Raw genomic sequence first — 25,409 nt, forward strand, 5'->3', positions numbered from 1 at the left:
TTACCCCATCTCCCTGCCCTTTCCCCCTTACTACTCTCTAGCTTCTGCATCTGAGAGAAAACAAGCAACCCTTGATTTTCTGAGTCTGGTTTATTCCCTTATGTTCTCCATTTCCATCCATCAACTGGAAAATACCATGATTCATTATTCTTTATGGCCAAATAAAACTCCATTGGGCATATATACCCCATTTTCTTTATCTATCCGTCTATTTACAGGTAACTGGGATGTTTCCATTACTTGGCTATTGTAAATTGTGCTGCTATAAACACCGGTGTGTCTGTGTCACTACAGAATGCTGATTTCAGATAAATACTGAGGAGTGAGATAACTGGGTCATATGGTAGGAATATTGCTAGTATTTTGAGGAAATTCCAAACTGCTTTCAAGAGTGTTTGTACTAAATTGCAGTCCAACCAACAATGAGCGTACATTTCCCCCCACATCCTTACCAGCATTTATTATTCTTTGCAGTCTCCATCTTTGCCATTCTAACTGCAGTGAGATGAAATCTGAGTGTAGTTTTGATTTGCTTTTCCTGATTGCTAGAAATGTTGAATATTTTTTTCATGTTTGTTGACCATTTGAATTTCTTCTTTTGAGAAACATCTGTTTAGTTCTTTTGCCCTTTTATTAATTGGTTTAATTATTTGTTTATTTGGTGTTAAGCTTTTTGAGTTCTTTATATATTCTGGATATTAATCCCCTGTCAGAGGAATATCTGGCCAAGATTTTCTCCCATTCTGTAGGCTCTAGTTTCCTGCTCTTAATTGAACAAATTCTGAAAGAAAAAAAAAATCTGTAAAATGAAAGTTCAATAAAACAAATCAACCTAATGGGTATTGACTGGTGGCTTACCCACACAGAAAGAAATTGAAGTGATTTTAAAACACAGTAATTTGACTGTGTATCTTAAGTAGGACACATTATAAAAGCAAAATTCTTTTTTTTTTTAAAAGAGAGAGAGGGGGAGAGAGAGAGAGAGAGAGAGAGAGAGAGAGAGAGAGAGAGAGAGAGAATTTTAACATTTTATTTTTTCTTAGTTCTCGGCGGACACAACATCTTTGTTGGTATGTGGTGCTGCTGAGGATAGAACCCGGGCCGCACGCATGCTAGGCGAGCGCGCTACCGCTTGAGCCACATCCCCAGCCCCAAAAGCAAAATTCTTTCAATAATAATATTGGTATTACATTTCTGACACAACTATTTATTATGATAATATGATATTATTATACTGACACACATCCACATGTACACAAACAGGATTAATCACAGGCACACATAGGATTTAAATTGAAGCACAAGAACTGGGGCCCCTTGTACTGCACGGTGACTGCAGCTAATAATAATGTCACGCAGACCTGAAACTTATTGAGAGCAGACCTCTAATGTTTGAGTGTTCTACACACACACACACACACACACACACACACACACACACACGGTAACTATGTGAAGTGATAGACGTGTTAACTAGCCTGTTTGCAATAATCATTTCACAGTATGCATGTATATCAATCACCATTGAGTATATCTGCAATTTTTATTTGTCAGTCACACACCTCAATAAAACTGGAAAAATTGAGGCAAATAGGTTTTTGTTTGTTTGCTTGTGATGCTGGGGCAAGTAGGTATCTTGATTTGTAGGAACCAAGGTCTTTCAGCACAAAGGTAGACATTCATATAAAAAAATCAAAGAAATTAAGTAAAAATCTTGTAAATGTAAATTTAAATTGCTAATAGCACCATAAACTCATGGTGGATTTTTTTTAAGTTTAATTAAAAAGCAAGTGCATTTTCTATCTCTCTCCACTGAAAAGGTGAGCAAAAAGGACCCACAGGGTACTACTAAGGAACTTCCTCCCCGAGTGCTCTCCTTAGTTGTGAATTTCCTCTGAGACAAACCTACAGACCCCAGGACTTGGGTAGGCAAGGCACAGGGTTGAACTAGGGGCATCCAGCTGTGCCAACACCAGAAAAGCTGTGAGACGCCTGAACTTGTGTCCCAAAGACTCAAGAGATAAACTGAAGGAGAGAAAGAAAAGAGAAAACTAAAAACAAAACAAAACAAAATTCAACAAGTTGAAAGATAAATGTGTTACAAAGACACTCAGAATAATGCCGAAAAAAATAATACTTCAACCAAACCAAAGAAACCTCATCAATCACCTTGTGGAACCCTGGTAAATAAAGAGGAGAAACCATGCACTTTTCCTGCCAGGTGTGAACTGTCCCAGGGCAACCATAGAGAAAATCAGGGAAGGTTCCCAGCACAGAAGAGTCCTGGTGATAGGTGTGGGAAGGTCGTAGAAGAGACCATGCTCTACTTCTCAAACCTATGGAAATCCGGACTGGGTTTTTGTTTTGTTTTGTTTTGTTTTTGTTTTTTGTGGTACTGGGGCAAGTAGGTATCTTGATTCTTAGGAACCAAGATCTTTCAGCACAAAGGTAGACATTCAAATTAAAAAAATCAAAGAAATTAAGTAAAAATCTTGTAACTGTAAATTTAAATTGCTAATAGCACTATAACCTCATGGTGGATTTTTAAAAAAAAATTTTAATTAAAAAGCAAGTGCATTTTCTATCTCTCTCCACTGAGAAGGTAAGAGTAGTCTCTCCTTTGGGAGACTACAGCTGAGGCTGCATGAAGTAATGCTGCCAAATCAGCTCTGAGGAGGGGAGGCTGGGGTAGCATCAGCCCACGCCCACCGCCCACCTGTCATCACAAAAGCAGAGCCTGCATTTTCTGCCTCCTAGCGAGATTTCACAGGACGCACCCAGCACCACCAAGGACCTAGGAAGCATCCTTGAGATGGGGGAGGGGACTTGAGTCCACAAAAATATATCAAACAACAGAGCATCTTATCAAATGGACAAAATCTAGAAAGGCAATTTTATAGAATAATTAGGTTTCTCCAACAAGTAAATTGCAAGGGTAGGAGGGGGGAGGGGACTGTGAACCTGTTCATCTGCAGAGGTTTAAGAGATGTCTATCAAACACAGTGGGTGACCTTTGGGTCCTGATTGGGAAAAAAAGAAAGATTTTCTATAAAGAAAACATGTATGATATGAATCAGAAAATTGGAACACTAGATAGTTTATAAAGCTATTCATTTACTTACATATATATTTATTTGCTTATTTTTATGTGTGATGATGGTGTTAGGATGATGTTAAGTTTTAGGGTGCCTAAGGAAGGGCTGACAGTTGCAAATAATAGGATATCCAGCATTAATTTTAAAATAATCCAATAGTTGGGGGATACAGGGGAAAGGAAAATGTTTAGAAAGGGCACCAAGACATTAGCGAACTTGTCCACAGTCACATAGCTGGTAATGACAGAGCTATTAACCAGTATGAAAATTAAAGTCTGTTAAAATTATGAAATATTTAAAGAGAGGGACCAGGTCTCATCATTTAAAAAAATTCTCTCCAGGTCTTAGCAGGGTACTTGGCACAAAGTTACCTAACAAATCTTTGGTGCCTGAGATATTTTAAATTAATGCCTTGTTCCAAAAAAGGATTTAGAATTTAATGAGTGAAAAAAGTCAACATGCACAGCTTTATTATAAAATTAGAATCTTTATTTAGACATGATACCATATTTTGGTTTGGTGTTCATGTGATCCATCTTGACGATATAAACTTCATTATTCAAATTTTTGTAATATTGGCTTTCAGTAATATAATACTACTCCTATGATTTATTCAGCTTTTGGATGTACTTGGAATTAGCCATTTATCTAGGAAAGTGTTTTTGCCTAATCAAGAACAGAAGTCTGAGGAGAAGGATAGAGTCCTTCTTCACACTGTCCTTTCTTCCATGGACACTGTTGAGCACCCCCTTCTTGCAAGGTGTTCTGCTGTTCATATTCAAATCTTGAGTCACCATCAACAAAAGTGCAGTATGTAAATCAATCCATTTTTGGAGATGCTCTTTCTTCTAAATTTAATATGAAATCCTGTCTGAACCGCCATGCCCATCATCAAAGAACCAGTCCAAGATTCACCTCCTTTGGGAGACTACTCCCTTGCCCCCCACTTCCATTTTCAGATTTAGCATGCAGGACCTCCTACAAGCTCAGATCCCCACCCCCAGCGTGTGGATTCCTCATCACCCACCCCGGTCCTTGAAGGCAGGATGGGTCTTTCATGCTTCCCTTTCCTCTTTTCCTACTTCAGCCAGCACTGTGCATATGGCAGAATCCCTGAGCATAGTGATAGATCCATGCATTACTGGTAAAGCTAAGTGCAGTCGCATGAACCTTGTTGAGTCTGAGATTAGGAGTAGCAATGGCAGATGTTCACTGAGAGCTCACCATCCTTTCAGTTTACTTTATTCAATCCTTTCAACAACTCCTGAGTTAGGTACAATTATTAACCCATTTTACAGATGAGGAAACTGAGTTCCAGAGAATCAGCAGAATGAATGTGCCAGAATATTCATTATGACATTTTAAAAATAATAATAGTGAAATCCTGGAGGCATGAAAATATCCACATATAGGGCATGCATACAATGAATTGTTCTCTAAAAGGAAATATCTATATATGACTTAGCAGAATGCTATCGTTTATTTATTAAATCTATTTTGAGACAAAGCAAGTTGAATGGACAATAAATATTATAGTCTTGGACAAAGATTGTGTGTTCCTCTTAGACAAAGAATGTGTGTTCCTTCAGTAGTATGTGGATTGCTTTTGTTCTTGATTTACATCATCCTATTAACTCAAGGTAGAGTTCCATTCAAAGAAAGTAAGGAGAAAGGAAGGAAGTGGGAAGGAAGGGAGGGAGACAGGAAGAAAATAGATGATATTCATGAATTGGTGATGCAATTATTTCTCTTTAAAGAATGTGATCCAGGCTGCAGTTAATGAGGATGATATAATCCCTGGGAATGTATTAATTTTGGCAAGTAATATCCAAGAGGCTAATGCAATGTATAAAACAAGTATTTAAATCAATGTGTTTGTGTACACACATAATTTACATATATTAGTGTATATATCATATAAACTTTTAAGGTAAATATAAATTTACCATACATACATACACACATACATGATTTTCATTTATTCTTCACAACCTGTAAAGAAGTTCCAATTATCATCTGTTACAGATTAAAAAAAAAAAACCTGTTAACTCTAAAATCACACAATTAAATAAGCAGCAGCACTTGGATTTGAACCAAGATGCTTTGCCCTAAGCACATTCTTAATTCCTCTGGTAGGCAGAAAAATGTCTCTTTTCAAAAGTGTCTATGTCCTAATGTATCAAAGCTGTAAACACTTTTTGTATTAGGGGGCAGGAAAACACTGAGGTTGCAAATGGGATGAGGTGGTTCATCAGCCGATGTTGAAGTGGGGAGATCATCCTGGACTATCCAGTTGCCCCAGTGAAATATGGGGGTGTTTACATGTGAGAGAGGGAGGCAGAAGATTCAGAGTCAGTGAGATGACCCAGTGTGAGAGAACCTCAGCTGGCCATGACTGACCTTAGACAGGGAGGTGGTCATGAGCCAAGGAAGCTGGCAGCTGCACAAACCAGAAAATGCACAGGAATGGATGCTACTGGGTTCCAGTGAGCGGGGCCCTGCTGGCACCTTGCTTTTAGCCTAGTGACACCCATCGTGAACCTCTCACCTCCACAACTGTCAGAGTGAATCTGTGTTGTTTAAAGCTATTGATTTTGTGGTGACCAGTTATAGCAGCAATAGGAAAAAATACAACCCAGATCCAACACTCGCTCTCCTAGTTAACCTTGTCCTGCCGTGAACTCCACTCCAGAGCATTCAGTTGCCTCCTCGGCCTCAGCTGGTCGTTTTTCCAAGGGTGTACTTGATCCTGAAAGAACACACTGACTCATTTTTTTCCACATACCAATAGACAACAGGCACAAAGGATGTGACCCTCTCCCAATTGTCACAGAGTCTTATCGGACAATGGGAAAAGCCATTTTCTCAATGCCAAGGTCGACTGTGAATCAGTGGCACTCAGAAGCACTGAAATGCACACTTGTGTAATGTGACACACCTCACATGCCTATGAAGCATGGTACAGATACCTCATGCCTGGGTAACAGGTACAGACACCTCATACCCATGCAGCATGGTATAGACACCCCACACTCAGGTAACATACACACAAACCCTGTATTCATACAATATAACATACATTCCACACCCAGATAACATGATGTGCACTCCTATGCCCAGGTAACACGAAGTATACCCTGCACATATGCGGAACACGTTGTTCATCCCATGCACCTATGTAAAATGGTCTATATCCCCATAACCATGTAGCATGACCCACTCAGAAGGTACACACCCTGCACATACACACAATATGATGCATACCTCACACACATGAAACATCGTGTACACTCTGCCCACACACACAACATTATCCAAAGGGTGTGCTCCACTCTTTCCTGGCCAAAAAATTGCTAGGAGAAAGGCAAAATCCGATCTTCACCATGACCTTACCCTTGCACTCTATATTTTGGGCATGACACAGCTTCTACCTTATCCATGAGCTCAGCAGAATAGAAAATGTCAAGTTATGCTTAGACAGCATGCCTGCTAATGGAGAGTTAGTAGCGACACATTTTTTATGTTGAAGAACAACACGTGATAGTTTTTATGTCAGGCTAGAGAAGGGAAGAAGAAGAATCCCTCAAATGAGGTACAGGTCTTCAGAATTACTCGCTCAACGTTCTATTTGTGAATTAGAAGGAATTCCTATGGACGCCTTGTTGGCATCCTGTGCCATGGGTCAGGGGTGGCTATGCTTAAGTCTCCTGGGAACGCAGTTTGTCCCTCCATTCCTCTCCTTCACTACTGCCACTAGCTTGATTCAAGCTCATATCACGGCTCTTCTGCACAAGTGCCACCTCCTAGATGGCCTCTGCTTTCTCCTCTTCTTACTCCCAAACTCCTCCTTTGCCATAATCAATTTTATCACTGTCAGAGCAACAAGGATGATCTGACCATTCGAAGTCGCTTATCTCGTACCTCCAACAACCAACTGTACTTTCTTTATCTGTTTCAGATGAAGCCCAAAACCCCACTGTGTCTTAATTTTTGTACTTTAAAAGACAGTCTTATTTCTATTAACTGTCTTTTAAAGTACAAAAATTAAGAAAAATATAAAGGAAATAATATAATCAAAGACCATTATAGCATACCACAAACCCACATTTGTTAAACATCACCATTTTACCATGATGGCTTCAGATTTTTAACATATGATAGTTTTATTATGATATTATTTACATACCATAAAATTCATCCACAGGGTTCAAATTAATGGTTTTTAATATGCTCACAGACTTGTGCAACCATCACCAAGTCAATTTAAAACATTTTCTCACTGCAAAAGGAAGCCTGGAGCCCCAGAATCCACCCCCCCCATTTTTTCCAACCTGTCCCCCACCACCCTCAAACTCAGAGAAAATCATAAATCAAATTTCTGTTCCTAAAAAATTTGCCTGTTTAGGACTTTTTGGATAAAGGGCATTATACAATATGTGGTCTTTGTGGCTGGTTCTTCTTCTTGGTCTAGTGTTTTTAAGGTTCATCTGCACCGTGACATGCATCAGAACTTTATTCCCGCAAGAAGTGACATTGCATGGTGTGGCTTTGCCACATGGTAGTTTTCCACCCAGTGGATGGACATCTGGGTCATTTCCACTCTTTGGCCATTATGATCAGTGCTGCTATGAACATTTTCGTCAGGTTTTTGCATGAATGCCGCAGTCTGGCTGGGAACAAATCATGAGCCACTCAAGCAGGAACAAACTTTATTTCCAAACTCCACCAGCACACTCTCCGGGAACTCTCCCGAACATCACGCACGAGGCTCCTCCAGGAACACACCATACACCAACCCGAACTCCCACCACCAGAACTTCACCAACTTCCCCGTGAGAGCTCAACCGGAACTCAATGGGAACTCCGCGAGAACTCAAAAGTCATCATCTTAATGGCTGGCTGGTGTCACCTCTCAACCACTACTTCTGGCAAAAATGCCATGCGTCATCCCGACTCGGCTGTGGCCCTCAGCACATGAACACCTGTGTTCATTTCCCAGTATGCACAGTGGCTGGGGAACAGGTTAACTTTCTGTGGAACCTATGGAGCAACTTTCAGAATGTTTTCCAAGGTGAAGGGGCAACATTTTATATTTGCACCAACTGTGTATTAGCTTCCCAATTGCTCCAAATCTTTGGCAATGCTCTTTATCTTCTGCTTTCTGATTCTAGCTCTGAGAGTGGATATGCTTTTTTGGTCCTGAGCTTAGGGAGAAAGCATTCTTTTACATTCATTATTGTATTAGCTGTAAAGTTTTCCTAGAAGTCTTTTGTCAGGCTGGGGGTTCTCTTCTATTTTTAGTTTGTAGAGTTTTATCATCAGGAAACGGTAGACTGTTTGTTTGTTTTTTAACTTGGACCACACTGTCCTTCTCCAATACTTTCAAATATTCTAAGTTCTCTCCCAACGGATACTTGAACATGCCATTGCCTTTGTCAGATATATTTCCCTGCTCCGGATGTGGCCATCACATTCTTCCTTAGGGTCTCAGGTTAAAAGCCACTTTCTGAGCTTTTCCTGACCACTCAGCCCCAATATGGCCATCTCTGTCACCTTATTTCAACCTGTTACTATGTATTATGTGGGATAATAAATATAGCTTGTACATTTCCTATAAAAATGCTCAAGCAGAAAACCAAGGAGAGCATCACTACAAACCTATATACTCATCAATAAGATTGAATGATATTCAACACTTCCCCATATCTCTTTATTGGTTTTATTGTCATTGGATACTTTGGTGCAAAACTGTAAGCATCTTGACCTTTCACCATAGATATAGTTCTTTCACGACCACAATACACACACACACACACACACACACACACACACCACTTCCTTAACATTATCTAATATAATTTCCCCAGTTGTTTTGAAATCAGGTTCTTCAGTTGATTGGTTAAAACCTTGATCAAATCAGGGTTCACAATTTGCATTTGTTATGTCACCTTAAATCTAGACCAGAAACCTTCCCTTCCCCATCTTTCTTTTTTTTTTTTTTTACATAACACTGAGAGATTGGATGGGTCATTTTGTAATCATCTTGTGTATTTGCTTGCTTACTATATTTTTGGTCATCTTCTTGGAATGTCAGCTCCAGGAGAGCACAGCTTTGTCTGTCTTCTTCCCTAATGAATCCGGGTGCCTGACACATAGCTGGTGTTCGAGAAATATTTCTTAAATGAGATAGTGAATAAGCGATTTAATTTCCATAATGAGGGTGTATGCAAAGTCTTGTGAGAGCACCGACAGGGTCATTTTTATATAGGTCCCCTTTAAGACCACCAAAGGAGCTGAAGAACCTAGATTGCAGGGACTCTCTATTTTTCAATCTTCCATGCTCTGAAGGAAGAAGCCTTTCCAAGAATAATGCCTCCTGCAGAAATGTCCTCATTAACAATAAGCATATAACCGATCCGCACTTAATTAGAAGATGAGCCATGCTATTAAATTTGATACTTAGTTGGTCTTTTCATCCTCTTCAAACCTTTCCCACTTTGCTATTCATCTTCCAAGAGAAAGAATTAAAATTCCATCACTGTAGCATGGACACAAATCTTTTCACTTTAAAGTAAGCCATTTTATTTCTAAGAGACGGGGTGTAATCAAGCGTCCATGGTCGGCGGGCAGCAGGAGTCAGGCATGGTTTCTAGGTACTGCTTTCTTCCCGGAACCTAAACCAGCTCCCTCTTTAGTTGAGATGTGACTGATGTAAGGAAGACAGTTCCTGTGGCCTTCGGGAAGAATTTAAAGTCGGAATGCACTCACATGACTTTACAAGCTGTACAGCTTCATACCTCCTGACAGACCCCATTTCCTGAACATTAAAATTTAATGCAACCGTTTCTCCTCCTTTTAGTTTGGTGTTTAAAAATGTAAGCACTCTTATATTCAAGCTCTCCTTAAACAATACTTTCAAATGCTTTCTGTGAACCCTTCTTTTAGGATATTGGGATTAAGGCTGGGGCTGTAGCTCAGCAGTAGAACATTTGCCGAGTCGGCATGAGATCCTGGGTTTGATCCCCAGCACTGCAAAGACTAACTAAATAAAAGAGTTTAGAACATTGGGATCACTTTTTTTTTTTTTAAATATTTTCTTTTTAATTTTTTTTTTTTTTAGTTATCAGCGGACACAACATCTTTGTATGTGGTGCTGAGGATTGAACCCGGGCCGCACGCATGCCAGGCGAGCGTGCTACCGCTTGAGCCACATCCCTAGCCCCATTGGGATCACTTATACCTCTCAGTTTTTTTCGTTAAGAATAAAATGGAAGGAACTTGTCATAATTTTTTATGTGAGTTATATAGTGGGGTTGAGCCATCTGACCCCCTTCTTAGAAGGCATTGTGTGGGAGATAGCAATAGAGCTGTAAGTGGCTCAATAATGTTCTGTCCCAGTGGTTACAGCTTGATTATTCCACTGGGGAGCCACTGAAGAAAATACTGAGGATGTGAATGAACTTGGATGCCAATGGTCTCCCTATTTCCATCCCCAGAGCAAAGCAGTGTTTCCTTGCTTGGTTGATTGGTTGGTTGGTTTTGCCACCTATCATCCATTCTCTGTCCTTTATTGGTAGCTCATCTTTTGACCTTTGGAAAAGGTCAAAAGACTCCATCTGATTTATGCAGGATCCAATCTCCTCCCTTTACTCCAGGGGAGGTCAACAGTCAGGCACAACCCATCAGATCATTCTCCCACCTGGATACCACCTTTGGCTCCAGAGTGTACCAAGCCAGACCAATGAAATACAACCTGAAGATTTTAATGAAATCACTGTACAAAAGAGATTCTCTTCACAGTGCAGCTGCTCTTCTAGCAGGATGCGTGTCTTGAACTGCTGGAGGCTGTCTTGCTGCAATGAATCAAAAACCTGACTAATGCCAAAATAGAAGAAGCCAAGGACAAGAGGTACAGACGACTCCCTAATGACAGAATTTTGAGTACTTGCATTTTAGCCACGCCTGAAGATCACACTGAACTTTTCTGTTACATTAGCCAATAAATTAGTTCCTACTGGAGACAGTCTCAGTAGCACTTTTGTCTTTTGGAATTGTCAGCACACAGACATGGTGTTATCTGGTTATCACTGGCCCAAGTTTTGGGATTTAGGAATAGGCAGACATTCTCAGCTATCTGCTAGAAGCAAGAATTCTCCTGGTGTTCATCCAGAGTCATGCACTTTTTTTTTTTTTTTTAGGAAGATCACTAAGATCTTAGTCTTGGGTCAGGATGTAGAGGGTTTATCTAGCCTGCATGAAGCCATTGGTTCAACCCCCAGAGCTGCAACACACAGACAGGCACAAGTGTTTTTAAAGTGCTGTAGTCTTGTAAGAGAGGTTTAACAAGATATCATCTAGTTTCCTTGTGTGTTGCATTGTTCATGGACATAAAAAAAAAAAAAAAAAAAATGGAGGTCCAGATTCAGTATCAATGGAACCAGTCCACATTCAACCCTTTTTTCTTTATTTTCCCTGAATTTCCATTGCAAGTTCAAGCCAACTTTGCCAGAAGACCAGATTGGAATATTGATTTAGCACACAAATAGGATGTCCAACTTTGCCGGCATGGCCAAAGTGCCATCTGGAGCAAATGAAATCTGATTGCTTCCCACAAAGTCTCCTGGATCCCAGTCATAGCCACGTCCGAGGGGGCGAGAATGAACCTAGAAGCTCCCCCTAACTCACTCCCACTCCTAGGATAACGAGGAAAGGGGAAGAAAGAGTCCACCCGCAGATGACAAATGACCCACACAGCTGGCTTGCTAAGTGAGGCTGACTAATTCATTATCTCTGAAATGATTTCAAGGTGTTACAGCATGAGCTTGCCTATATTTCTCATTTGCTAGGACACGAGGCAATAAATTCTAAGCATGCTTCTATGCGCTGTAATAAGTTACTCACATCAGCTTCACACTAGTTGATTGCTGATCAAATCATTAGGTGACCATGATTGAGACTGCAACACATTTTTGCCAAAGCATATGCACTGAAAAATAATTTTGGTAATGAGGAGACTCAGGGAAAACACAGTTGGAAGTCTTGAACTCTGGCTTCAGGGTCATCACCATACTTGACGTGCTCAGAGGTTACAGATCATGTGTGACCTTTGTCATTTGCACATACTTATTTCTAGACATTCACATTTATCTCATTTATGTCCAAAATTTCCCTGGTTGGTAAAAGGACAGGACCAATTGGCTAACCTGACCCAAATCATAGTGTTTTGCAAATGAGGACCTCAAAGCACAAAAAGGTAGATTAGTTTGCCCTAGAGCATTCACACAAAATCGAAATGATCAAGACTGTATTGGTTTTCCTTCTCCATCGTATCTCAAAAACCCAGAAGGAGAACATGAAATTTATGGCTTGGGGTGGCAATTGCCAAGTCATGCCTCTCTCTGCATGTCACATGGTGCAGGTAAGCACAATGCATGACTTCCTTTCACCCAGTGCCTTCATCTGTGCTGGCACGGGGAGTTCAAAGACAAACCTGTCAGGATTCCTGCCTCCAGAACCTCTTCATGTGATGTGGGTCATGGGCAGCCCTAGCAAAGGCAGGGTTGCAGAAAGGGGTAAATATACAAGATACGGTGTGACACATGAAAGTTTGGGTAGTTTCCTTCTCACATGCTATTTCTTCATTTTAAAAAAAAATGAAAACAGAAATGAATGATCAAAAAACTAGCAAGCCTCTTCTAGTCTTCTAATTCTAAACTCCAGAGTTTAGAATTAAATAAAGTCACCAAACTGATGTGCAGCCCTCCTCCTCTGGTTCTGTCTTTGTGCAAACTCTGTGAACCTATGTGAAGGTCTTTATTTTCTAAGGTTCTACAAAAACTACACTTCAACTTGCTTTTCTTATTAAGTGATTTATTTATGAATATCTCTTCATAGATGGAGGAAAATGATTAAATAGTTGCAAAATATTCTATGTTATGGGCATAGTATACTAAATTCAACTATCCCCTAATTGGTGGGCATTCAAGCTAGTTTTTATGAATCTTTTTCTCCATGATTTTTATTATTCTTATTTTCCTCTCCTCCTCCTTCTCCTCTTCCTCCTTCTCCTCTTTCTTCTTTCTCCTCCTCTTCTTCTCCCTTTTCTTTCTTTATCACCTCCCTCCCTACACAGCCAAGTGGGAGAAACACATTTGTATTTATGTTTTCACTAAAGGATTTTCTCACTTCTGTCTAAAAGATTCACAAAACTGGGACAAGAGGTATATTTTAAATTTTAATTTCAATATCTATGGTTTTTACTTCATTTGAAGTCCTGGAATTTTTATTAGTAAAGTCATATAATGTTTGACTACTCTGTTCATGTTTAAATCTCTTATTAAGTGCGTCTTTTGAGAATAGGGGTCCGTTGTAACAGTTCTAAGATGTTCATTGTATTTAAATGTGTGAGCACTTAACTGTGACCCAGATCCAGTTTAACCATATCCACGAAACACACCTGACTTTACAACAGCCTAAGTGTTATTTGTGTCCCCGTTTTATGGAAGAGGACACGGAGACAGAGACAGGCTCTGTCTCTGGCTAGTGGGAATGCAATTCACCTGTGAGAGAACTAGGATTTGTAGTGGGATGTGAGGGGTCTGGCTGAACTCACACGTGTGTCCACTGCATGACACCATCTTTCATTAAGCACAAAAGAGGACCAGCATCTAGGAGGTCGTTAACTGTGAGTGTGACTGTTGATCTATTTACTAGTCTCATGGCCTTGAGAAGTTACTGGTCATATCTGAACCTGTTTTCTCATCTTTGGAAAGGACCAGTATCATTCTCTGGGGTGCTGTAACTGGATGAGGTGTGTTTGCAGAGTGCCTGCGGTCACCTGATGCTTCTGTTCCTCCTCCCCTCTTCTCTCCTCTTTCCCTTTGTTCTTTCTTTGCATCTCTGGCAACCCTGTTCAGCATGCAATACACAAAGACCTCATCATTTCTCTTTCCTCTTTCTTTTCCTTGATTAAGCTAACTACTTTGCCCTTTAAAAGACCATAGAAGGCTGAAATTTGCAAATCCCAGTTTAGGGTTCAAATTACTTGGAGAATTAAAAAAAAAAAATCTGTAACTATGTGCAGACCTATAGAAAAAAGCCCATGCATTGCCCTAACCATTGACTAAGTCGATTTGGGCCTGGCATCAAAACTTTTTAAAAATTCCCCTGAGTGATTCTAATGTGCATCAGCATTAAAGAATCTCTGGTCTGATAAGAAACATACAGTTTTTGTTGTGCTGACATATCAGTTGTGGTTACACTTGAAGTACATCAGAATTACTCACCTGGAGGGTTTACCAAACACAGACTCCTGGCTCCCAGAGTTTCTGATTCAGAAGTCCGGGGAGAAGACCAAGGTGGCAGTAATATCTAGGTCCCAGGTAGGAGCCATGCTGCCAGTCAAGGAAACACGGTTGGCAAGGTTGCTCTGTATTGGGAATCCCACCCTGGATTAAGAGCCCAGCCCATGTGTCCATAGCACCTAAGTCACACTTGGGGTATGCTTCTTATACAACCTTTAGTGTGTTTGTCCTCTCCTAATTAGAACCAATTATTCTCTAGTATTGAATCCATAATTTTTTTATTCCTATAACACCCCAAGGTTAGCTTAGTTCACGACACATGGTAGATAGCCATAAAATGAAGAATCAATAGGAAATTTCTACCTAGATGTAGGAGCTGTCAAGGGAGGACCTACTTCCTTCCCAAATAGGATCTTACTTAGTCATTGAACTCTGCAAGCAGTAGGGAGGTGCATGTGGTAGATGGAAGGAAAGCCCGACCCTGCAGCACACCCACCCAGGTGCCCATTTTCCTGCCACTGTGATGTGGAGCCACCTCTGGCTGGGGCTGGCATCCTGTGAAAATCAATTTCACATCATCATAACAGCGACACTCAGCCGTGCCATATTCCTTGTCTCCCCGCCCATCCCATTTTAATTTAGCAGGTGTTTAATAGTGCATAATTATATCTCACGACTGTTTGGGATAGGGAAATTAGGAATCCAATTTGCATTTTATGAATAATTTGGGACCCCAAAAGCTAATCATCTCAGATCGGATTTGGCCAAATAGAGAAAGCCAGTTATCATTTGACAATAAACTCTGGCATTTTTTTCTGGATAAATCCAAGAATAGGACATGGACTCATTTATGAATTAATTAATATTAGAGGACCCTTATTAGAAGAGAACACTTTATTATTATTATTATTAGTAGTAGTAGTAGTAGTAGTAGTAGTAGTATTTTTCCTGCCAGTTCCTAGGAATTTTCTTTTTGGAATTATTTTGCCCAATTTGTGTGTAATTTTGATTGTAGAATAGGTTTAAGAGTCGCCTTTCCTAGGGAAGCTAGTGTGGGGAAAATACTCCCTCTGCTTGCCATGGGACAGGGACCTGTTTGAGAGTAAATGTCACACTGGGCACTTCCCCCCACCAGGATTTTAATTTCAGCACCTGATAGAAGACGCTGCTGGCATCTTGAAGCAGATCATGTCAGACATGAGATGGTTACTAACTTCCTGCATCTTCATTTCTGGGTCACACCCATGCCTGGTGTGCCACTTCCCTTTAACTCTGTGAGTGCTGTAACCCTATGACGCCATCTGGCTCTGAAAAATCTCTTGGGTTCACATTACACATTTGGTGCCTATGGCTTGAGCCAAAAAACTCCTGCACAGATCCGATGTAGCCCAAATAACTACATTCACTTTTTCCTGCTTTCTACTCTAGTCAACTCATTTTTGGCATTAACTGGGATTTTGTTTCCAATTATCACATTTAAATTTAAAATTTAAAAAAGATATATAAATATGTATTTTCATTTCTTCCATAGACTTTTCCTTCCAAATGATAGCCACCACACAATTTTCAACTTTTAGGGAGATTTTTTCTTTTTTCTTTCTTTCTTTCTTTTTTTTTTTTTTTTTTTTTTTTTTTTTGTGGTGCTGGGTATCAACTCACTGAACCACATCCCTAGCCTGTGGGAGATTTTTTTGAATTAGCCTCCATGCTGGTGCATGTAAGTTTACACACAAGAGCTAGGGGTTACATTAAAACTCTAGGCTCATAACACATTTGAGCAAGAATACCTCTGTCTTTATAGCAATGGGTCTTGCTTCAGAGTCAGGCATAGCCTGAATTCTGGAAGAAACATTGCTTCTTGTTTCCAGGAAGCCACTATGAAAATGCTTGGGTCCCCAGAGTTGAGCAAGTGCACAGGATGACCGAGTATTATTTCAGACAAGGATATCTGAAGGGAAATTAAAGATCAATGAGCTTAAATCTTTACTTGCCCATTGATAAAATGAGGTTTGCAGTTGTTGATTGACTTGTTCCTAGGCATCCCAGGCCTGGTCCACATCTGTCTGACACGATCTTTAAGTGCTTGTGCTTTGGGTTGTGAACGGTTTTGACACCATGTACAACACTTAAGACTTCGGAGTTGGAGTTTCCTCAAGTTTGTAATGAGGATCACAGCATCCATGTCAGAAGTTCTTAGAAATATGGAAGGATTGCCTGCAAGGATGATATTGCAAGATTCAAAGATAATATAGGCTACTGATCAAATTTGAGGAGTAGTTCACCATGGAAGGCATGCTGTTTTGGGATGAAGGATAAAGACATCATATTTTGCTTTTTAGGAAATCAAATAGGTGAGGGGTCATCAGAGTATGCCGGCAGCCAAATCTAGCCTAGGGCTTGTTTTTGTGAATAAAGTTTTATTGAAACACTGCCAAGCTCTTTCATTGACATCTTACCTGTCATTGCTTTCATATGGCAATAGCAAAATAAAATTGTTGTGACAGAGAACAAGCAACCTGCAAACCATAGCATTTATGAATTGGTCTTTGTAAGAAAAGTTTGCTGACCTCTGAGATGGACCATTCCCCCACCCCCACTGTGTCCGTGACATTTCAATACCTGCAAAACTCAACTTCTGTGAAATACTTCAGGGGTTGATTTACAGACTGTTTCCCTGTGTCTGCATGCTGCCTTCTCCCCAGCATGCACCCATGTTTACTCTCACACTAGCTGGTTCTCCTTTTCACTTATGTAGATATTTACAAGTCCATTTCTTTAGCTCCAGGTGGCAATAATGATGGCTGAAGAAAATAAGCCAATTTGCAAACAGAAATAAACGGAGAATGTCTTTGGGTTTCAGGTGCTTTTCCAGTAGGAATTGGTGGTTGAAGTCTTGTACACATGTAATAGCAAACACAGTCAAGTTCAGGTCTCTGAAGAACTGGGCAAATCAGAAAAAGCCAATCTTAAATTAGCTTCAGGCGAGAAGTGTTTCTGGGGACTTTGGCTATTTCATAGTAGTTGCAAGCACAGGTCTACTCATCAAAAGGGATTATTTGGAGGCTAATCACAAGGGTATTGCAGGTAGACAGGGTCTCTTCCCTGTTTCCTTATGGTGACAATTAGAATGGAACAGAAAAGAGCTTGAAGGATACCAATCTGGGGAGAAGAGTCTTAGTAGGAAGCGTGGCCTGGAGTGACAAAGGACGAGGTCAGCCAGAGAGGAAGAGGACACTGCAGGTCAGTCCCCAGGAAAGGAACTCACTGAACATTCGATTTGTCCAACGGTTTTTCCACCCCAAACTAGGATTTCAAACAAAATAATTTCAGAGGACCCTGAGCCTACAGGGGACTATTCTCCCTCTCTTGCCTGCCAGTCTTATGGGAGTATGCACCCATTCATAGACTGGGAAGAGGGGTGCTTGGGCAGCAAAGCCTCTGGCAGAGTCCTCTGGCCTCTCAGTTCACCCATGGGCCACAGCCATGGTGATCACGTGGAAGATGGAGGAGTCTGTCCCTGGAGTTCATGAGGACTTGGGGCACTGGTGAAGTAGGACGCCAGGGTGGGAGGTGCCTACCACTGAAAGTGAGCAGCCTGTGCCCACGGTGAATGTGCAGGTGTGGCACTCACGTGTTTGGGGGTTGGAGGGAGGAGAGCCTGTTGGAACCAATCTCTGAGACCTGAATTGCCATGGGCTGCTAATCAAAACAAAGCTTTGAGTCTGAGATTTGCTTCTTAGGAAACACAGCCACAGTCACCATGTGGAGCTGAGGTTGCCCCAGTGATCCTCAGAGACCTGCGGGAGTGATTTGGGTGGGATTTCTGGCAATTCTGCAGTGACTGACCCCAAGAGCTTGAGTTTCTGGAGCTTAGTAATGGAGTCTGAGCATGTGCCTTGCATATCTTCTTGGTGAACCACAGAGTTTGCTGAATCCTCAAGAGCCCTCATCTATCTAAACCATCTCAGCTAAAGGTGACAGGATTATCCTCTGTTTCACACGAGTGCTCCTATATCATGCATGTGTCTATGTGTTAAAATAAATGAAAATGGCTACGTTTCTATGCTTTGCATCTTTTAGCAGACAAATGGCCAGCTTAGCTTTGAGGGGGTGAGTCAAGGACTGACTATGAGATATTTTAGTCCTTGTAATCAGCAGTGTGACCTTCACACTCTCCTTTTGTGTATCTAAGGCCTTAACGGCCTTAATGACCATAAGCAGAATCCACAGTAAGTGAGGAATCCTGTTTCCAAGTCTCCTTCAGGCCAGTCTCCACTGACCAAACCTAGTCTAGGTGTGTAGAAAATGGACACATGGTACATCCACAACTCTAGCAAAGCAATCTGAACACAACTGACTGATTTGTGCCGGTAACCATGTGCCCTGGTGGACATTGTAGTCCAGGGTTGGTCCAGAAGAGTACCTTTGTGCTTCCCACTCAAGTTCAAAATCAACTTGGCCACCAACTTCCATTTAATGAACACCCACTGTGTGCCAGGCACTGTGCTGTATTTCTTACATGTGTTATCCTCACTCATTTTTTGCAAAAATCCTCCAAGTTAGTTGGTATTAATTAATGTCCCCATTTTATAGGTGAGGAGATTAAGTAACTAAACTAAGATCACACATCATACAAAGGGCATAGTGGGGCTTGTATTGCTGACTTGTCTAACTCCAGGGCCTGGATCTTGTCACTGTGTCATCAACACCCTATCTTGGTAACAATTTCAGCCAAATGGGAATCAATGAATACCATAATCCTGAGATGCAAACTATGCCTGTGACCCAAATCCTGGCCACCATGTACTGCAGCCCAGGAGATAAGCATGGCTTTTAGATTCTGGACAGCTGAAAAGAAATAGAGTGTGACACATGTGAAGCATATGAAATTCCAATTCCAGTGACCATAAAGTTTTATTGGAACACAGTCATGCACAGTCTTTTACTTATTTTCGGTTATACAACTGCAGATGTGAGGAGTTGGGACACAGACCATGTGGCTGTAATGCCTAAAATTACTCTGGCTCTTTACAGGATTTGCTGGCCCCTGTGCTAACTTGCACTGTGGAGGACAGTTGGACATCAGAGCTTCAGAAGACTGTCTAACACTAAAGCCTTTGTGAAATAAAGTGTCAAGAATGATTAAAAAAAAAACAAACCCTGTCTCTCATTAACAAAGATTGTAACAGCTGCAGGTGCCTATTGCTTGAGTCATCACTAGAGCTGCCATTTTCTCACTTTAGGTTTAAAAATATCACTCGCTTCTGTTCAAAACCAAGACAAACAGGGAGGCTGCTGTTCCATAGCCCCCTCTCTGCCAGGGCTGCTGTTGAGTAGAAACCTTGGTCCACTTCTTGCTTATGGGAGCTCAATCCAACAGGGCAATTAGGAGAAAAACTTCATGAACTGATGAGACCGACTCCTTCCACAGCAATGGTAACGAGGCTGCAGCTGCAAGCAACAATGACATTTCCTATTTTGAGCATAGATATATATCTTAAACATCCATTTTTTCATGTTTTTTTTGAGCATGAAAAATTGCTTAACCTATAATCTTAATCCATGAAGAAAGATACCCATTCATGAGATATTTACAATAAATGTTAACATCTTCCATCAGGGGCACCCCTCTGAATGCCCTGCTTCCATTGGATCTCTTCTTCTGTGAGGCTTATTCACAAACTTGCTAATGCTCTATCTTATTACCCTAAGAATTGGCTCCTTGCAAAGATGTTGATAAACTAAGCAAATTGGAGCTCAGGTTTTAATGGTGAGAGTGGATGAGTTACCCCTTTCAGGTGAGTATTATCTCATTTTAATTTGCATTAACTTGATAAGCATGGCTTTCCTTTATTCTTGTTTTATTTTATGTCCCTCTGAAGAGTTTTGCCTGTTTTCCTTCTTAATTTGGCCCTGCATCTTTTTTGAATTTATGTCTAAGTGTTAATCTTTTTTCTTTGTTTTTCTCATTACTGTGAATAAGATCTTATTTTTGTGTGTGTGTTGTATTTTCTAATTGGTTACTTTTTAGCACATGGAAAAGTTACTGATGTTTGCAAATTAATTTTATTGGTCATTTTATGAAGCTTGTTTATTTTAATGTTCTCTCATGTCTTTAGGAATAAAGAAACAAAGAATCTAAAGATAATTATAGTTTTTTTCTTTTCATTTTCTAATTATATGCATATTTTAATATTTATAAACTTTATTTCCTTTTCTTTATGTCTAATATTGATCTTAGTATATGAAGTCTAAAATTACTTAACCTATAATTTGATAAAGATGTGTATTTTTAAAATCCTATTTTTAAAAATTAATCCAAATAGATATTAAATTAACAAATTCTGATTTGCAAAGTCATTTCGCTGAAGTAGTTTTTCTGCATTTCAAATCCTCAAAATAAAACTGAGAATTTGTCACCCTTTATTGCTGATATTATATTTCACTATTGGATAAGTAAAATAAAATGATAAGTATATCTTTATTTAACAAAAAGTAAAAAAAATAAAATTATTCAAACCTTTAGAGAGACATGACACTTGTGAAATATTAAGGGTACCATGTTCTGAGAGAGGTCACCCTGACAGTGCCAATATTATTGCTGAGTTTGAACTGCTCTCTTACTCAAAAGATCTAAAGCCAGTAATGTTTCCATTGCCTTCCCATCACAGCAATATGTCTATAAAAACTTGGAACAAGTCATTTGCTTGATTCCACATACCCAGGGTTTTCCCAGGACTTTGATTGGATGAAGTCACAATTGAAGACACGAGTGTCATTTCACAAGCTCCTGGAAGCCCCATTCTCTAGATCCTACTGTCCTGTTCACATCCCCTCTACTGTACCCTCTAAAGTGCTGTGCACTTGGGCATCTTTTAGGTACCTAACAGGGCTCATGGTCTAAATGAAACTTCTGTCATGCCCTGTCCTCGCTCATCTTTGTATGACATACATCACAATGGAGTTTGATTATTTGTTTGTATTCTTTCTCTTCCTTTATAAAGAGAACTTAAGGTCAGGGACAAGGTCATACATATTTCATAACTTCAGAACCTACATGATTCCTTATATAAGATGTTCAACGCTTTTTTATGTAAAAACTATTTTTCTATTGTCTTTAAAAATATGGAGATACTTCTAGAGGTGACTGTGGTATTGTGACAGGCATCAGATTTACTCTGCTCATGAACACTGCATAAGGTGTGTTACACCTTGTGTAAAAGTAAATGTGATGATAGAGCATGAAGGAGTGTGTTGGAGACAGTACACACGTATCGACATGAACTTCTATAGGGCTCAGATTTATGTTGTCCAGAATTAATTCAGATTGATTAATTAATTAATTAATTAATTCATATCAAGGATATTTATTGTAATTCCCTCAGTAGTCCTTGTAAAAATAAGATCAAAAGATGGAGCCAAAAATACCACTATGAAATATAAAATTAAATAAAAATTAAAAATTATTTGTCAAATCCAAAAGAAGATAGAAATGCAAGAAAATGGAACAAAATAAAAGTGGGAAAAAAAGCAGAAAATATGCAGGTTGGTAGACCTCAAACAAATCATATTAATAATTGAGATAAATGAATATAAATGGACTACACATAATAAATAAAAGGTGAAGATTGTTGGGTGAGATTTTTTCAAAAAGCAAGACACAACTCTAGGTTCTTTGTAAGCAGTATTTTCAATGCAAAGATACAAGATAAAGTAAAAGGATGAAAAAAGATAATATGTAAGCACTTTCCCTAAGAATGCTGAAGTGGCTATATCACTAACATTAAACAGAGTGAATTCATGTTCAAGATTAACACCAAGGATAGAGAAGGGTATTTTATCATGTTATGTGTCCATTTATAATTAGGACGTAACAATCATGATGTATGTGCACCTAAAAACAGAACTTCAAATTACATAAAGTAAAAGCCAATAGAAATAAACAGAGAACAGATATATTTACAATTAGAGATACAGATTTTAAAATCCTCTCTCAGTAACAAGAAATGCACAGAAAAGCAGCAAGGCCTCATGAGTTTTTTCAACTGACATCACCTACTTATTGAATATAGAACTCTCAAACCAACTACTGTAGGGTAGACATTCTTTTCAAATGCTCATGAAACATTCATCGAGATATTCCACAGGCTGGGCCACAAACCAAAGTCTCAATAACATCAAAGGACTGAAATCATGCAGAATACATTCTCCAGTTACCACAAAATTATATTAAAAGCCAATAGCAAAAGATACCTGAAAAAAATCCTCATAAATTAAATGACAGACTTCAAGATAACTCATGGGTTATAAGAGAAATCACAAGAGATGATTTTGAACTCCCTGAGAATGGAAACATGATAAATTAAAACTTGTAGAATGCATCTGCTATAATTCTTTGAGAAAAAAAAATAAGATTGAAATGCTAATCTTACAAAAGAGGAAATCTAGAATCACTATTAAAGATTCTAACTAAGTTAGAAAAAGAGCAAATTCAAATAGAAGTATGTTGAAATCAACAAAATGGAAAGTAGATAGCATTGCAAAAATCAATAGAATAAAAAACTAGTTTTAATCAACAAAAAAGGAAAAAATTTCCAAATTAAAGAATGAAAAGGATACATTGTGATGGAATCCCACAGACATTTCAAGGTTAATGAGGGAATATTGTAATCAAATTTATTTCAACAAATATGACGACTTATAAGAAATGTCCAAATTCCTTGAAAGACACTGTTTAATGAAATGGACATGAGAAGATACAAGAAAATCTGAATAGCCCTACATGTGCTACTAAATCAAGTCATAAAGTAAACCTTCCCTAAAAGGAAACTCCTATACCAAATGGCTTTGTCAGCCACTAACTGTTCCAGAAAATGAAGAAAAGAATATGTTACAGCTTATTTTTGTTTGTTTTGTTTTCTTGCAGTAATGGGAATTAAAACCAGGTCCTTGCACAAACAGGGCAAGCGCTGTACCACGGAGCTACATTATAGCTAATGGTATGAAGCTAGCTTATCTCTGATGACAAAATCAGATGAGGACATTGTAAGAAGTGAAAACGTACTGACTACTATGCCACAGGAACGTAGATGTAGAACATTTTAAGGAAGCATGACAAAATTAACACCAGCAATGTGAAAAAAGAATAATACATTATAAACAAAGGCGACGTATTTCAGAGGTACAAGGTTATTTAAATATTCAACAATAAACGCAAATCACCACATTAATAAAGGGGGAAAAGATACATTATTCTATCAGTAGAGGCAGAAAAATATTTGATGAAATCCAAAATCCACTCCTGAAAAAGTTCTTAGCAAACTGGGAACAAAGAAAAGTTTTCACAATCTAATAAAGGACACTTCCACATCCACAGCAAACTGAGTCTGATGGTAACAAACCCTAATGTTGACTCTCAAAATCAGGAAAACATCAAGGATGTCTGCCCTTTCCACTCTTACAAACATTTTTGCTCAAGACCCTGAACAGTGCAACAAAGGAAAAAAAAGAAAAAGAGATTAAATGCCACAAAGTTTGGAAAGAAGAATTAGTACTGTCTTTGCTTGCAGATGACAAGGTTGTGTATGTAGAAAAATCTTAATTCGTGTACAGAATAATAGGCCTTAGAACTAACAAGTTCACTAGGCAAGGTCACAGCATACTATGCCAATCTACAAACATTAATTGTTTTTTGAATACTAGCTAAGAAAAATTAAGTTTAGAATAACAATGAGAAATAAAAAGCTAAGAGTCCACTTAGTGACAGATGCACAAGACTTGCACATCCCACAACACTTACAAAAATTAGAGAGTGTCTAAGAAGGCAGAAGCATGCCATGTTCATGAATAGGAAAACTCAGAAGTACTAAGACTAACTTTCTCCAAAACTTCCTACAGATCATATGCAATCCCAGTCAAAATTCCACCTGATGTTTTTTGGGGTGAAAAATGATTATCTGATAAAAATCTAGATAGAAATATCAAGAACTTTGAAAAATCACTGACAAAGTTGGAAGATGATGCCCTTTATAATTAAGCTAGATTAAACGTGGCATTTGCATTAGAATAGACAGATTATTTAAACATAATTGAAATTTTAGAAAAAGATCCACACATCTGTGAGCAACTGATCTTTGTAAAGGTGCCAAGGTCATTCAGTAAGAGAAGGAAAGGGAATTCAATAAATGGTGACTGTAGCAACCAGATAACCTTGATCTTTGCCTCATTATCAGAGATAAAAATTCAAACAACGTCATCATGATGAGTGCCAGACCTAAATGTGAAAACTAACCCTATAAACCTTCAAGAAGAAAAGATAAAACAACATTTCTGTACACTGTGAAATAATACAAGTGTATACCAAAAAGAGGCAAAGATTTCATAGTTAGGACACGGAAAGCCATCTGGGTAGGCAAAAGCTTCCTAGCTACGGTAGGAAAAGTTAGACCTCACAACATGGAAGTATTCTTTCTACTTACCAAAAGGTGCTGTTAAGAAAATGAATAAGGCAGGCACAGATCAGGAGGAAGTAATCGTGAGGCTTGTAAGTAACCAGGGACTTGCATCCAGTGTCCACTTTCATTCCTACAAGTCAATAATGAAGACGGTCACCCAATTACAAAATGAGAAAGGACTTCAGCAGACCTACAAAGAGATAGATAGGAATGATTGGGAAAGTGCTTGCTACAACCTACATCAGGGAAATATCTCCACATACTTTAATGGCTAAAACTAAAGAGGCTGGCACCATCAAAGCTAGCAGGGATGCGGAGCCTCTGGAACCCCATACACTGCTGTGGATGGGAAAGTAGCTCCATCATTTTGGAAAACTAGCTGCATGTTTCTTAAAAATTTATACACACACACCATGGGAACTCGAAATTCTAATTTTATATATTTACCCATATAAATGAAAACATTTACAAAATAACTTATCAACCTACATTCATGTAGCAGCTTAATTTGTAATAATCTTAAAGTGGAAACCACATAAATGTCCAGCCATAAGAAA

This window comes from Urocitellus parryii, chromosome 6, assembly GCF_045843805.1.
Source record: "Urocitellus parryii isolate mUroPar1 chromosome 6, mUroPar1.hap1, whole genome shotgun sequence".
In the NCBI taxonomy this organism is placed as follows: domain Eukaryota; kingdom Metazoa; phylum Chordata; class Mammalia; order Rodentia; family Sciuridae; genus Urocitellus; species Urocitellus parryii.